This window comes from Onychostruthus taczanowskii, unplaced genomic scaffold (assembly GCF_017590055.1).
Source record: "Onychostruthus taczanowskii isolate IOZ18803 unplaced genomic scaffold, ASM1759005v1 scaffold65, whole genome shotgun sequence".
NCBI lineage: Eukaryota > Metazoa > Chordata > Aves > Passeriformes > Passeridae > Onychostruthus > Onychostruthus taczanowskii.
In genome coordinates this window covers 3,550,883-3,566,950 of record NW_024504233.1, presented here as the reverse complement: position 1 = coordinate 3,566,950, position 16,068 = coordinate 3,550,883, and the positions used below count along the sequence as shown (strand labels likewise).

The 16,068-nt window shown below is 38.8% G+C and overlaps 1 protein-coding gene across 2 annotated transcripts in view; it reads left to right on the top strand.

The window, feature by feature from the left end:
* Positions 1-16,068, top strand: part of CDC73 (cell division cycle 73) — a 102,443-nt gene that overhangs the window by 36,146 nt on the left and 50,229 nt on the right. The window lies entirely within an intron of this gene.

Here is a 16,068-nt window from a genome sequence, read left to right as displayed (position 1 = left end):
TGGAGAAATGGATGTTTCTCCAGAATAGTCTGCCAACAACCAAACACTGCTCTGGGGTAGCAGACAAGAAAGCTTTGTGTGTCTTTGTTACTCTAATGAGAGTGGATAAAATGCAACCAAGAACTATTACTGTATTTTATATTTAAGGCCCACACAAGAGTTTCAGTGGATGGCATTTCATTGCCTCAGTTGTGTTTCAAATATTAAATTGCTTTCCCTTAAAGAGTTTTAGTGTAAATAGTGAAGCTGATACAGACCAAGAAAAATCACATACAAATGCTGCTTTCAAGAAAATGTGTCAGGTTGAACGACAGTGCACTCGTTTTCTTTAGTAGTAAATCGTGTACATCTGTGCCAAGATACCTGACTGCTGTACTGCACTACACAATAGAACTGCCTGGTTTGTTCCCTCTGATAGCTGTTCTTTTAGGCTGGGGCTAAGAACTGCAAATTCAAGTCAAGATAGGGATGTATCATCAGTCATGCCTCAGGAAGTTAGGCATTGCTGTGTGGCACCAGCGTGCTGCTGAACAAGAGGGAGCAAGACCTGGAGCTGTGCAGCTGTGCCCCTGAGCGAGCGTGCCTGGGGTCACCCTGCGGGTACAGCTCGGCTGTGGCAGTGCTCTGTGCTCGTGGCACAGGACATGGCCATGTCTGCCTGGCAGGTCCTGGAGAGCTCTGAATGGAGGAGTGCCAGACAGGAGAACCCAAAGCATTTCTGAGTATACATTCAATGAGAGCTTTAGATATCCAGGAAGCTTTACTTAAAAAGGCTTGAGAGCCTCAGGCATGCTTGGTATGAGCTCTGAGATGACCTCCTAGAGCTGTCTTGATCCAAAGCTGCATGACAGGAGTCATGCCAGTCCTAGGGGTATCCCTTCCCTGAGAAACTCATCTGCCATGTGCACTGTGTGCACTAGGACTGGGATCCTTATAAATGTTTCAGGAGTCACTCTTATTTGGAAACACAGCTCCAAATAAAACTGCCTAGGACACTTCATTTGTGTTCTTTGGATTAGATGTCCACCTTTACTTGAGTCCTGTATAGGATTCTGCTTAGATTCATTTGTGTTTCTCAGGTCTTTGGATGTCTTAATCAAAGTTTTATAGGTTGCTGCTCAGTGCTACCAACTGAACCTGAGCTACAGATTTTTATACTTCGTCCTCAGTGTTCTGAGCAATCAGACATCATGCACTGCACAAACTTATTTTAAACAACTGGGTCAAAACCTTTCCCTCCAGAAATTATCTCCAAACATCTCATCAATGTCTAACAGCTGCATCTTCACCTGACAGTTCTGGGGAAAGAACAGCTCTGCTGTTTGTAGGGTGGTAATTTATTCACACCTACTGAAGGTGGTGTAAAGGTCTTGTAGACTCAGTAGAAATGAACATGTGTCAGATGGGGGATCAAAAAACAATTCACTTTAACATACCTTCTTCTCCCTGCAGGTTATGGGTAGCCATCCTCTTGTCTCGGAATTAGAGTTTTAACAAAGTTTTGAAGGTTTCTAGCACACTTTGCAGTTCATGATACAGTAACTAAATCAAAATTGCAGTTAAAGAATTTAACAATCATCTGAGTAATTCACGTAACTGATGTGAGAGCCAAGTCAAGATTTCCTGCTCTGGTCAGTTTTTGAGATTATTCCATTGTCATTAGGCCATGGGACACTTCACTACTTAGTGGTTTGCTCATAGTAGAGTAATGTAGAATTCATTATTTGTGGAAACAAGTTTTCTGCTTTTTCTGCATAGAGTATTTGCTTACATCTTGGTGTCATAGCCATACCTTCTTCTGAGCTTGGAAAGTAGGATAGCTTGTTACCTTAGCAATATCCATAGGAACTGCCTCAGAGCCCAGGCTCATGCACATCTCACTCGCGCCATTTACTACTACTCAGTCAAGCTAGAGCACACTCTCCTTTATGATTTGTTTATAATTACTTTTATACATTCTGTGCTTAGTCCTTATTGTTGCCCTCTTTGAACACACTTAAGGACTATTGTATCGATTTGTGGACTGTGTTCTGGTGTTGTTCTTTTAAAGGTTCACTTCCTTTCCTTTTGCTTGCAGTTGTGGGTTTATTTTGTGATTTAGTTTTTTTCCTTCTATTGAATTCTTTCAGTATGTAGCTGGGAGTGTGTGATACCAGAGGGTATCTCTATCTCAGTGTGGCAGATTTTGCTCACAGGTACAGAGTTATTACAGCAGTGTGGCATGGGCAGGTGTTCTTCAGTTCTTCAGTCAGAATACATAAGGCAAAGATAGTGTTTTCTAAGTGCATTAAACCTGCAAAGCTCAGAACTGAGACAGAACTTTAGAGGCAAATGTTAATGGAATGCTGAGGCAAGAGCCCTGGTTCTTAGTCCTTTGGGGATGGATTATAAGTGATGTCATTGGGCACTATTTCCAGGTAGTGCCACATAGCTAATGAGAAGATCCAGGTAGAATAGCAAAATAGAACATATTTTTAAGCTTTTTTGGCAGCTCCTTCTTGCACCATTTAAGAAGGTAATTGATTAAGAGTGACTATATTTAGGTCTCAAAATTTTTGATATTTTAGTGTTCCATCTAAATCCAGGTGTTAATCTGCCTGTGTCTTTCATGCAGCCACACTGTTGCTGTTGAATCAGCATGCTCACTTTTAGGATGTCTGTAGGCAAAGTCCTGATTTACTCAGGTTTCCTCCTGGTGGTTCTGGGTAACCTTCTAATCAGTGCAGGCTTCCTTATTAGGTAAATGAACTCTGCATAAATTATGGCTCGCTCACCTGGCATTTGGGCAGCAGTGATCATTCCTTGCAGAATGTACCTGTGACTGTGGGCTGCCATCTGGAGCTGGATTTGTGCTTGCACTGAGCAATCTGCTAGTGCTGACACCACTCACATCACTGCTGCTGCAAGGGTGGGTCCTGGCTCTTTCTTCATCTCCAGCTCAGTTGAGCTGAGGGAGTAAAGGGGATGTGTGTGTATGCAAGTGCATGTAGGCAGTCACTGAATGATGCATTGGCTGGTTTAATTCTCATTCACCATTTTCTCTGTTGGACCTCATTGTTCCCAAAAGGCTTGTGGGATTTTCTGGACATTTTTGGTTTGGGACTTTTCTAAGTAACATGAGCCTCATGCAAATGGGACTTAACGCTGAAGAAAGCGATCTGGTAAAAATAAATCTGGTTCCTTACCTTTGTGAATCAATAAATATGTAGCATGAATGCAAATTTCTTGGAGAGACAAACATTTTTATTTGCTTTTAAAATACAAAAGGCTAACCTTGGATCTATGCATCTGTAGTACTTATCTATTTGGAATAATGAAGGTTTGTCCAATGTACTTAAAATGTCAAATTTATCTAAGGCAGTTGGTAAATTGAAATAAATTTAAACATAACTTTGAGAACAACTGTGCTTTTTACAAATACATAATCTAATTAGATGGCCTATTGTTATAAATGACCCAGACCCCAAGTGTGAATGAGTTATAGAAGTTTTATTAAAAAAAAAAAAAATCAGCAAACCAAAAGGGACAGTGCTGGAAGTGTGGCAAAATGCCAGAGGCTCTTGCACAAAATGGTGTCTTCACCTTTCATCCCCTGGATATTGCATCAGCTTTATGCATATTTAGTTTTGGTTTTACGTAGTCTCACCCCGTGTCACTCTTGGGCACCGACGTGCTTCCGTCACTGTTATCAGGGTCCTCACTGGATGAAGGTCTCCTCCTTTTGAGGCTGCATCTCAGAAGTTGGGCTAGCAACAGTCTGTCCAATGCAAACTCATGAGCCCACATTGCAGCACACCAAACCATACCGTCCTCATGAAAACCAATTTCACAGCTAGGCTATTGTGACAACATTAACCTCTTTATAACATAAATTATTATCCTAATATTAGCAACATTATAATCAGCAATTCAGATAATACTTTGCAAAGTCCAATTCCCACTAACTTGTTTCTCATACCTATAAAACTATTAGTTAGACTTTATACAACATAAATATTAACAAAGCACGTTTTCATTTCATCTTATATTTCCATTGCATTTAGCACATTAAGGTTGAGGAAGTCCAACTATTCAGCTGGTTTGCTGCTTTAAGAAACTCAGGATGTATTTTTGGAATTTAAATCTCTTCCTTTCTGTCTCTCCATGAAGATATATGAGTCAGTTTTGTGCATGAGCAACAGATATGCTTTTAAAATTCAATTCAAGTGCGAAAGAAAACTTGGTGTGACTAAGCAAAGTGATGTAGTGATGTGTTAAGTTTGCTTGTAGTTAACTGTCAGTCTACTGGCTGGAAATTCATACTACTTTTAATTTGGAATATTGTTAAAAAATTCTAGGTTTCTTCAAGTGAGGGGGGTGTCTCCTCGTGCCCTCCCTTGGCCTGGGGGGGAAGTGCAGCTGCCGAGTTACAGCTGGGTGATTTTGGGTGGCTTGGTGCTGCTGTTTTGAGGAGACACAGAAAGCACTGCCTGCCTTTCACTCCCTGGGAGCAGTAATTCGAGGGTTTAATTTCCCTGGCCAGCAATTTTCATAAAAGTTGACAAAGGCAATAACTTTTCTCCAGGTTTTATTGAAATTGGGAAGTAGTTTGGAACCACACTGTGGGAGAAGGGAGGGAGTGTTACTGAAGCAGACTGTGAAGAGCTCTGTTTGCTGAGGTGGGGAAAAAACAACTCTGCTTTTGCTTTAGCATAGGAGACTTGAGGGTGCAGCTATTATGCAGCACTATCCATCAGCCTCACTTCCCAGTTACCTTGGGTGCAAATCAGGCAAACAGATTTACATATAACTGAAATAAAAATGGAATACAGTCATCAGTAAAGCAGATAACCTGCCTGATTAATTGTGTTTTATCATGTTGCTAACTAACAAAAGACCTGGGGATGGAAAGGGCTTTCTAATGGCATAAGACAAATATTTTGTAGCTAATAATACATGGAATATATTATAATATACAGAACATATGCAGCTACCTCATCTGGGTCTATAAAAGCCATTCTGTTTTAGGGTGATGATGTGTGCTGTAACAAATAATTATTTTTATAGTAACTTTCACATGCATAATTATGTCTGGAAAATAATGTCAAGAAAATGCTTCCAAAAATATCTGGACATGAACAGCAGGTGAAATGCAGATTAAAGTAGTAAAATACATATTAAAATCCTAAATGGATTTTAATGCTGTCTTAGAAATTAAAATCTAAAGGGACTCTGAACTGCCTGAATGTTACATCTGATTTTAAAGGGTAGGTTTATAGCTGGCTCAGATTTCAAAGGTGAAGGTTTAATAAGTAAATAAACTTCCTTGTTCATAGCTGAAATCTTTTGAGAACTGTGTTTGCTGGTTTGTTACAGTTCCCATTCAGAATAATGAAATCAGGCAGTTTGCTCACCTAAGGTGAGCTAAATATTTAATATGGGTAGCTTGCATGTGTGGTATTGTACTGCACAACAAAACCACACATTCAATATGTCTCTTATATTCCTTCCCCTGGCAGGGCTCAGCAAGACTCTTAATGTCCTTTTATTTTCTTCTCTGGAAAGCTGCCTGCACGTGGCTTGTAATGCCAAACACCGTGAATTGTAATCCTTTCAAATACGAATGTGGCTATTAGATAATTTTAAAGAATGAGTACCATAACAGTAATCCATATGCAGGGAACATTTTATAGGTGGAAATTTGCAGTACACAGAAAATATTTTCAACTTTTATTTTATTACTCCTTTATATGGAGCTGAGAGAAATAGAATATAAAAGGTAATAAATACTCAACATCCTCCAGGTTAAGATCCAGAATGGATTAAAATTAAGCACTAGGATAATGTTACCAATATTAGTATAATAATATTTGTGAAAGTTTTCAGTTATGAATAAAAATCATACCTTTAAGGAAGTAATGTAACTTTTTCTGCCTCTCCTAAGTGAAATGGAAGTGATTGATTAACCTGACATTTAATCTTTGGCATGCTTCAGGGAGTTTCTGCCATATGTTCAGTCAAGTGGAGGTTTCTTTAGTGAAGTCCTATTTAAACTATGGTAAAATGCATAGAAATGTATTGATACTTAATAAATGTGGCATAACTAAAGAGTGCGCACAGCTTATTTTTTTCCCTCTCCTCCCCTCTCTTTTTCTTCTTTCTCCTTTAAACAAAAGACTGACTTTGGCTCAAACAGGCTTGGCCAGTTTTCTCTCCCATCACATTCCCCAGAAGGAAACTAAATTAATTCTGTCCATAAGAAGATCAAAAGCTGATGGGGTGGGCAGATGTTTTATTTTCTTGGGGGTGAAGGAAGTAGCATGAGCTTCTCTGGCAAGTCTGAAGATAATGATGGTGGGAGGGAATGTTTTGCTTCTAGTTAAATTGCAGAAAGGCATTTATACCTTTCTGTAATACATTTCATGTGCTCTTTGACATTATCTTGATGGGAAAACAAAGATGTGTTCTGGGTTTATGTATTAGTAGTTCATTTACTCCAACACTGATTTGTAGTGAATCCGTTATGCTTCAGGATAAATTTAGATGTTACTGTGACTTTTATTTGATTTTTACTTCTTTGTTTTTCACTTTTAAACATTTAAAACTCAGAATTTACATTATTTATATCTTGGTTCATTTTACTTAGTTTAGTTAGTTTTCAGTTCTTTTGCTTAATATTCTAGTTTTTTTCTTTTCTGTTGATAAAGCCCTGGCTGCAGTCTGTCTTACTCCTTAAGACCAAGCTCCTGTAGGAGAAACTCCTGATGGACCCTGTGTGCTCTCTAGCAGAATGCACGGAATTCTCTTCCTGGAATGAACTGATTCGTAACCCCTGAAGTCTCATCTCTCTGTGGTGGCTCCAGCCTGGTGCTGACCTGGGAGCTATTAAATAATTTTAAATGACAAATGACTTCCTTTCTCATCTCTGGATCCTCCTGGATTCCAGGCTTGTTAAGGGATTTTGTGACAAATAAATAGGTTTCTGGAGGTGCCTTTGTGCTCACACAAAATACAATTAAAAAAAAAACTAGCTGTGCAAAATTTTGGGGTGATAAAAGCCCTCCCTGTGTCTGAAACATGACCGTGGTTCTTCCTGGTAGCCTTGGTGTCTCTGTCAGTCAGTGCCCATCAGGGGCTTGAAGACCTTGTGGAACTTCCTCCCAGATTTCTGTTGTAGCTCCTGAGCTCCCCAAGGCAGGATTTGTTTTAATGGGTTAAACTATTAATTAATTTTTCATTTGTAAGAAACACATCAGGATTTTGCAGGGTGGAGCTGTTGCCACCTGAGCATGGCTGGGAGTCATTAGGAAGTTAAGAGCCTTCGATAATGGTCTGTGCTTTCCTGTTAAAGCAAGTTCTTCATAGTTCTGCCATTCACAAATAACCTTTTCTCCTTAATACAATGGATGATGCAATCTAAAATGGCAATATACAAGTATTCCTTAAGGCTATATCTAGATCAAGGCACTCAAGCAAATTAAAGCAAATTACCAAAGTGTTCAACATCAACATTCATAAGTTATAATGCATTAAATTGCCATTGGCTGGTGATGTCTTTAGGAATAAAATTCATTTAGTGAGCTGTATGTAGTTTAATTTCCTTGGTTTACAGTGAGTGAAGGCCAATTTACTTCTGCATTGAAAAACTCCCATGGGAATTCAGTGCATTTAAATTAATATGTTTTGACTTCTCACCTTTCCTTGAATCTTGATAAACCTTCAGATCTTTGTTCTCCATTAAGTGTGGGAGCAGCTTCCCCAGCCTGTCATACATGACTGCTGCTCCTCTGCTTGCTGGGGTCCCATTCCTTCGTGCTGTGTGTAGCCACCATGATTACAGATTTCATCTGCACCAGGGCCACAAATAAAATTCACTTGCTGCTCTTCCCTGCAGGCACTAATGGCTGGGTTATCCAGAGCCATGAGAGTATTTATTAACTAACCTGCAGAGCCTGCATGTTCTCCACAAGGCACAGCTCAGGATCCTCTAGATCTCGTGGACATCCAGCAGTAAATTCAGTACCCTCTAAGCTTTCCATAATGCACTTGTGCTGTGTGTATATATAGAGAGAGTTAAAAATCGTGAAGGTATTTTTAACTTTGGGTTTTATTTTGGTTGGCAAGCACAAGGGTAATTTGTTTTGCTTTCAGTTTTATGTTTGGGGTGTTTAAGTTGAGAAAGGAATAGGAAATTAAATTGCTGTGGATGCTTAATAGGCTGTTTATTTTTGGGCATAGTCAGTGCTTTCACACTTTACTTCAATTGTCATTACACAAGAAAAAACACTCATTTCCAGTACTTAAACTGATGAATTGAAGCCTACCACTTAAAATTTGTCCACTTATTACTTACATAAGCTCTTTAGGGCAGAATATTTTCCCTTTTAAGTGCTTGTCCTGCGTGTGTATTTCCCCTGAAGTATGAGTTTGTGGGTTTTGCATCTTTTATCTCCCTATTTAATAGAAAGAGATGTACTGTGCAATACTCACTCAAGTGTCACAACTTACAAAGTTTGTAATTACTGTCCATTATTCTACAGGATTTCTACTGGGTTTTAAAAATATTTTCCATTTAATGCAGTTAGCAGCAGCAGAAAAAATGTACTGATAATTTCTGCTCCCATTCTGCATGTGTGGAGGATGGTACAGTCCTAGATTACAACATCCCTATAGTTGAATCTGTGTAGGTGAATTTCTGTCTTCTGCTCTTATATTTTTCAGCAAATGGGGAAAATTGGGTAATATTTCTGTGACTTGTTGGCTAAATTTTACCAACTGTTTAGGGAGGGAGTATTAATAGTAACAGGTCCTAATCAACATTTATTTATATTTAGCATTTATAAGTAATTTACAAGTAATTTTGATTTGGTCTAATATAATCTGATGCCACTGTTAAGTAAAGAGTTGGTGTGCAATATATGAACAATTCTCTAAAGGACTAAATCTTATTAGAATGCTTTGAAAGTGTTCTATAGAAAATTCAGAAACTGTAGTTTGGTATTTATTAGAAAGAGACAGGTTTGTGTCATCTCTGGGAGTCATTGGTTTTTAGGGAGTTAGTGTTCACTTGTTTAGAAGGACTAGTTAGAAATTTCTCTGAGAGTGAATGCTTAATGTGATTTTGAGGTGTTTGGGTGAGGGGGGAGATTGTTATGGGGTTTGTATAGAAAATGCTTCGTTTTTCATATTGCATCTTGCAAAGACTCACTTCTAGTGGGTTACAGTATATCTCTGATAACTTGAGAAAACCTCTAGCTGTGAAGAGGTAGTTGTAAAAGAGAAATAGGACAACAAGAAAAGAAAGCTTTATTGGCAATTGGAAAAATAATTCTCTTTTTTTTCTCACTTCCCAAAATCCAGGGACAAACACATTCTTATCTGTACTGGCCACTGAAACAAATGAAATGCCAAATGTTTTAGTTGGCTGTGGTGGGAGGCAGCCTTTTTTTTTTTCTATGGCAACACATCTCATTGTCATCATTTTTCACTTCAAGTAACTGACAAAGCCAGTGTGAAATATGTTCAGCAAATATGTAAAGCTATTTTTGCCCAAGTCTTAAAGTGTCATAAAAAAAAAGGAAATTGTCCAGCACCTTGGGTTACACAACTGAACATGATGAAGAGTGTGAAGGCCCATGTGAATGCAGTGAGGAACAGCAGTGCAAAAGGAGCTGCACGTGGGGTGGGGCAGTCACAGGCTGGGAGAAGGACTGCATGGAAGGACTTGGGGGTTCTGGTGGCTGAAAAGCTGCACAAGAGCCAGCAGTGTGCACTCACAGCCCAGAAGCTTCACTGAATCCTCAAAAGCCGGGTGGCCAGAGGTCAAGGAGGGGATTGTTCCCTCGTGAGACCCTGAGGGCACTGCTGCATCCAGCTCTGGAATGCCCTGCACAGGACAGACATGGTGGGCCTTCAGAGCAGCTCCAGGGGGGCTGTGAAGGTGCTTGTGGGGCTGGAGCTCCTCTGCTCCAGGACAGGCTGAGAGCTGAGAAGAGAAGGCTCTGGGCAGACCCCACTGCAGCCTTCCTCACAGAGGGTTGGTAGGAAAGAGGGAGAATGTCTTTTGACAAGGGCACACAGTGATAGCACAAGGAAGAACAGTTTAAATAAACTAAGAGGGGAGATTTAGATTTCAATTAAATATCAGGAAGAAATTCTTCCTGTGAGGTGCTGGGGCACTGGAACAGGTTGCCCAGACAAGCTGTGGGAGAAGTGTCCATCCTTTCAGAGCGTGGGCATTGTCCAGCCGCAGTTTATGTTGCATTTCAACTGGATTATAGTTGTGTGTGCTGAAATGGCTGCACTTGGAACTGGAGCAGAACTTAGCTGTGTCCTAGCCAGGATCTGTCAGCATGGACTGCTTGCTGCAATCCTATTGTTGTGAGAAAAAAGAAACAACACTTAATGCTCCTGAGCATCTGTTTTGTCATGAACATGCTATGATTTATCTGTTCTGTGAGTAAATCAGGAGCTGATGAATTAGGGGACTATGTTAGTGCTTCAGCTGCTAATACTCATAAGTCCAGGAGAATATTGAGATAAGAAATGGGGGAAAAAAATCACTCTATTCCATGTAAAATATTTTACAATGAAAAAAAAAAAAAACCAACCAAGATTCATAGGTATTTTTTTTTCTTACAGAATTGGAAGAGGTAAAACAATAATACTTGACTGGTTGTCATAAGAAGTCTTGCAGGCAAAACCAAAGCAGTGTTTCATAAAACTCTCCATTTATGGAATGTGTGCAGAAGTGTGCTCATGGGTGGAATTTTTTTTTTAATGAATAAGAGGATGGGTAGCGAAGAAATGTCATTGTGTTGTTTATTCTAGTTTTTCCATTCTGCTCTGCTAGCATGAAATTTGGATAATAAATCATTCAAACTGCTTAACTTCTATTAGTAGAAAATATGGATATGGTGGAAGGGAAAAAAAAAAAGAAAATGTTTGAGGGGTCCAGGCAGTGCACTTCTTAATGACTAGGACAGCATTATATTTCATTCAGGCTTAGTGCCTCCAAATTATTGTCACAGGCCTGTCATTCCTTTATTAACATTAATGAAAGTTGGATATCTGAAGTTGTTTGCAGCATCCATTTCTCATCTGAAATTTGGTTAGAAAAAAGTATCATTTCTTTGATGGATGTAGCAAACAGATTTGCCTGCTTTTTTCAAGGGGATAATTCACAGCTGGATAGTAGGAAGTAGTGACTACGGCTTTTAACTCTGAAAAAAATTTACTTTTTGTAAAGTAAAATAATTGTGATTATCTATCATTCTTGCCCTAATTTTTTTAACCATTTTGAGAATTCAGTGAAAAGATTAGGTTTTTCAATTAATGTAGATAACTTTCAAAATAGTTAAATAATTTAAAATTTGATCAAATAGTAAAAACAAACTTCATCAAGTTTAAAAAATAATTTCAGATTTGAAGACAGAATTTTGTCATGCCATCAATTAGAGGTATTATTGAAAATACTGTTTAAGATACATCTATATATGAGCAATGTGATTTCTGGGGGTTTGCTGGATTTTGGTTGTTTTTTGCTTTTTTCCCTTTGGTGTACCTCACTGTGGGTACAGCATAAGCTTTGTAATCTGCTTTTTGAGCAATAGAGGTGGCAGTTGTTTCCTTGGATATGTGTGAGTTATTTCCCTTTATTTTAGAATCTTGACTAACATTAAGAGTATCTCTGAATTGTTTCATTTCTTTATGTTTTTGGGACATAACAATGTTATCCTTTTCTGCACTAAAAACCAGTCAATAAAATACAATATTGTAGATTAGTTAAAGATGATACAATGGGAAATTGGTACTCTTAATTCAGAAGGCTGGATAATTGAGTGGAATTTTTATGGCAGCAAAAATCAATGTCTAGGTGGAAGAATGCCTATAAAAGGACTGGCATTTGCATTAAGTAGCAGCACTAAATTTTTGACTGAGTCACAGATGGTACTTTCCAGTGTTTCTTTTTTTGTTTTGTCATCTTGTATCAACCTGTATGTTTGGGCAAAACAGGTTTAAAATGTGACGTAAATTGATGCTTCTTTTGAAAGTGATGACAGTGACACAAATCCTGAATGAAACCTGCAAGATTGTAGGTTATTCTTATTCTCAAAATAGTTCTTAGACCTCAGCTTGTTTAAATGCAGGGTATGTTAAATATTTAGGAAAGGCTGCGAGGAAGGTTTTGGTTTCCTTCAGTGTCTTGTCTGGTATTTTATTAACAAAGGATTTCTTGTGGCAGTTGGTTTTTCTCGTTTTAAACTTTGAGCCTGATGGAGATGTGGGAACACTTGGCCTTTCCAGAAGAAAAGATGTGGTGGGGTTGTGGTTTTTCAAGACTGTGGAGGGATTTGGTGGTTTTAGGATGGCATGGATGTTTTTAATTTTTAATTTAGTATAAAACTGTAAAAAGTGTTAGCAGCAAAAGAACTGGGAATACTTTACCTTCTGAGGACTTTTTTTTGTGTTGAAAAGATTTCTCTCTTAGATCCTTGCAAGCATGACTTTTTCTTCTGAAATCTGAATTTTTGTCATCTTGGGAAATTTTTAAAGATTTCACACTGTTTTCAGTATCTTGATCTTTTTTAGTTGAATATATTGCAAGACATTATCAAAGCTGATATCCTTAAAATGTTAGGATGACAAACATGTTTCACACACTTCACTTTTTAATGAGGTAAAGAAAAAGAGACTTCTCTATTATGTGCCCACACTGAGCATCTGGAGGATCAGAGTGAGTGGTTCACAGAATATTCCTATTAAACAGTTGAAATGCTGCTTATTATTAGCTAAAGCTAGATGGGCTAATAGGAGGTGGAGGCGTTGCTGTGATGCCCTTGTCCTCAGAGCACACTGTGTATTCCTCAGTGCCCTTTGGACTTCACTGAGGTAGAACAGCTTGCAGTGTTTTGTTATTTAAAAAAGTGTGTAGTGGTTACAAACTGATCAAGATTGTATAAAAACACCAGTTTTTAATTCCTTCTCTTTTCTTGAGCAAATGACATCTTGAAGGTCAGCAACAATTCAGTCCACCCTTCAGAGAATGGGTTTTTTCCTCCAGCCTTCCCAGGCTAATGAAAGCCCTTTGAGAAAAATCCCATCAAAGACTTCAGCAGCCTTGACTTCTCCACCCTGGACACTGCACAAGTCCATTCACATGGAGACCTTTGAGAGCACATAAAGCTTTAAGCCATGAGTACTCCCTGAGCTGGAGTGACTTTTTTTTTTTTTGAGTGGTAATTCAAGCTGACTGTCTTGGTCAGAACATTTTGACCAAAAGCACAGTCCTGAGAAAAGTGGAGGGAACGGTTCGTACCCTGTGGTTATAGAGCAGTTAGCTCATGAACCAAAATGGATCATTACTATCATTCAGTTAGTGTTATCAGGAAAACTGTCAGATTTAAATGCTTAAGAGAGCTCTTGTAGCTGTTGCCATGGTAATATCAGAAAAGCAACGTGCTAATGTTCATCCACATCCCATATTCAGTTAAATTCCTTTGCAGTCTTTTAACTGTGAAAGGAAGGTACCATATTGTACCAGGCTCTGTTTCTTTTGAGCTGGAACAAATGAAGGCTGAATTTAACTCTTGGTGTGAAGATGAAATACAAATCCTAGGCACAAGGGATCTAATTTGCTTTGCTCTTGGTTTGCTTGTGTACCATGTGTAAAGTACTCTCTGTGGAGTTACTGATGTGCTGTTCATGCCATGGTGTCATGACTTGGAATTTGGTTTGGGCTTTAATAAAACACATGCGCTGCAGTCACAAACTAAACGTTTTGTTAGAATGGATTTACCTCATATGTAAATCTTCTCTAAGTGCAGAAGTGTGAACAGTTATGACTAGAATTCCAGATCCTGCTTTCTCATTTGGCCTTGCTTTTGTAACGCTTTTCCCTGCCACTGAACCTGCCACTGAGCCTGCCCTGTGTTTCCAACCTGTGTGGTGTTCATCAGCTGTGCATTTTTAGTTTCACTCTTCTGTTTTCTGACATTCAAGCTCCTTTTTCACTGACAAGAAGTTGTTTTCCAGAGCCCTCCCCCAGCCTCCTGCCCTGGAAAGCCTTTGCCTTCCCTCTTGGTAGGAAGCAGAGCCCACGTCCTGTCCTTGCTGACCTACATTTGCACAGTGCAGCATTTCAGAGCTGGCCGTGCAGCTTCCCTGCCTCCCTCCTTCCCCGGGGCTGCCCGTGCAGTGGCTGGGGAAGGGAGGCAGGCCTGGATGGGCTGGAGATGGGATCTGTAGAATAACAGCCAGTGCCACGTCCAGAACATGTGCTCAGCAAGGGGGGTGATACTGTGCCCCGAGTCACATCCTGTTTTGGAAGGACAATCTGAAATGAAAAGGACAATCATGCTCTTCATTGAGAGGTGCAGTTCTCACAGTGTAACTGAGCGATTGTCCAATATTTGCTTATTTGTGCTGTTCGACCGCAAAAGAAGGATTGAGAAACAGCATCTAAAATTGGGAAAATATGGCAACAACAAGTGATGATTTTGCAAATTAGTTACAAGCCTGTTCTTTCCAAAAGCACAAATGGAAGGAGTAGTAGCTCCTATATTAGCATCTTCCCTCTCCCTTTCATTTCCTACTCGCAAGTTTCCATGCATTGCAATGAGAATTCATTCAAGGGAAAAGGTTTTCTTGCCCTGTGGGATTATGTAGGTATTTTAGATTGATGTGTGATTAGGGACTGTGTTAACATAGCAGGAAAATAAGTGGGAAGAGGGAGGCAGTCTTCAGTAATGGCCTTTAGGTGCTTCCCTCCCCTCCAGTGCCTGATTTAGCTTGAGCTTGGAGACAGTTAATGCATGTCTTTACATGTTGATATATTCTGAAAATATTTTGTAAATGAGGACTGACACGTTTAATATTACTGCACTGCAAAGAAAAGCAGATTCTAAATTGCTGTTCTAGTAAGGTTAACCTGAAAAGCAGTCTGTCTCATCTCTTCTAGATCACTGCCATCCCATAATTTAAGTCTATAAATTTAAGTGAAGATCTTAGTGGGCACTGAATTTTCTCTCAGAACAACCACTGATGCTTGGAAGTACTATGACATGTAATTTTGAAAATTTAGAACGATTGCAAACTTTACCTATGAAAGATCTCTCGGTGACTGAGGATAGGATCAGTTTTACTACATCAAAAGCTGTAGTTGCACATTTTGTATTCTTAATTCTACTGGTGTGGGATGTGCAAATATCTCATACCACTGATTTAACTGGAGATGTGAAAGGAACAGTTCTGTTGTTCAATAACAACTTTTTTTTTTTTTGTGGGACTTCATTATGGTCCTATATATCAATGTGTAAACCTTTATTAAGCTGAAAGTTAAATAAACACGGGGAAGTGATGGAATTCCAATTTCTGGTTCTTGTTACCAGGCCAGCTTTTCTAAGATTTTTCTTTGCCATAATAATGGTGCTGATGTCACGATTTTTTTCTCCCATCATAACTTTTGAACCATTAGGACTTTTTATATTTGTTTTCAACCTGAAGCAGACATACAGAGAAGTAAAAACATTTAAAGCAAGTATTATACAAACTCTTGTACTTCTGTATTCTATGAATAGTTGTATCCTTTACTGCATTGCAGACATGTTTTTAGCTATAAGTTTGTATGCTATTGCTAATGAAAAATGCTTTTTTTCCCTTGCCGTATGGGGAAAGAAAGTGTGAGAACTTGTCCAAGCTTTTAATGATATAATTAATTATTGCACTATTTTTAACATGAACTGTTTTTATATTCTAGTAGTGTGAGCAAATAGCTTAAACACAAGCTAGAAAACTGTAAAACATTCAGAGAAAAGAATGTAGAGCGTTCATTCTGTAATTGCATATTTCGTCATACAAAATGATTCCCTTTTGTTTCTGAAAGCTTTGCAACAAACTGTATGAAAACAGTACTTGGATGCAAATGTTTTTAGTAGCCTTTGACCATCTTGATAAGGATTCAAGTATGTTTATAAAGGAGTTTCAACTTACACCCAAACATTAATACAAATTTAAAAAAACATGTCGAGCTCTTAAAAGGGCATTAAGAATGGCTTTTAATTTAGCATTCTGGTGCTCCTCACTAGTCCT